We start from the raw sequence: 394 nt of genomic DNA, 5'->3' as shown, positions 1-394 counted from the left end.
GCCCTGCCCGTGTCCCAGCCCTGCCCATGCTCCGTGCCCTGCCCATGTCCCGCTCCCTGCCCATGTCCCGCTCCCTGCCCGTGTCCCGCTCCCTGCCCGTGTCCCGCTCCCTGCCCGTGTCCCAGCCCTGCCCATGTCCCAGCCCTGCCCATGCTCCGTGCCCTGCCCATGCTCCGTGCCCTGCCCATGCTCCGTGCCCTGCCCATGCTCCGTGCCCTGCCCATGTCCCAGCCCTGCCCATGTCCCAGCCCTGCCCATGCTCCGTGCCCTGCCCATGCTCCATGCCCTGCCCATGTCCTGGCCCTGCCCATGCTGTGTGCTCTGCCCATGTCCCGCTCCCTGCCCATGCTCCGTGCCCTGACCGTGTCCTGGCCCTGCCCATGTCCCGGCCCGG

General features: G+C 72.6%; 1 protein-coding gene across 11 annotated transcripts in view; it reads left to right on the top strand.

Annotated features, from left to right (window-relative positions):
* The window catches only part of TLE3 (TLE family member 3, transcriptional corepressor), a 27,496-nt gene that overhangs the window by 20,404 nt on the left and 6,698 nt on the right, over nucleotides 1-394 (top strand). The gene's annotated exons all lie outside the window — the stretch shown is intronic.

This window comes from Corvus kubaryi, unplaced genomic scaffold (genome assembly GCF_017639235.1).
Source record: "Corvus kubaryi isolate FWS band 111438036 unplaced genomic scaffold, C.kubaryi_AGA036_p1.0 37394, whole genome shotgun sequence".
In the NCBI taxonomy this organism is placed as follows: Eukaryota; Metazoa; Chordata; class Aves; order Passeriformes; family Corvidae; genus Corvus; species Corvus kubaryi.
Note: the sequence above shows the minus strand (reverse complement) of the source record. Positions and strands in the feature narration are given on the sequence as shown.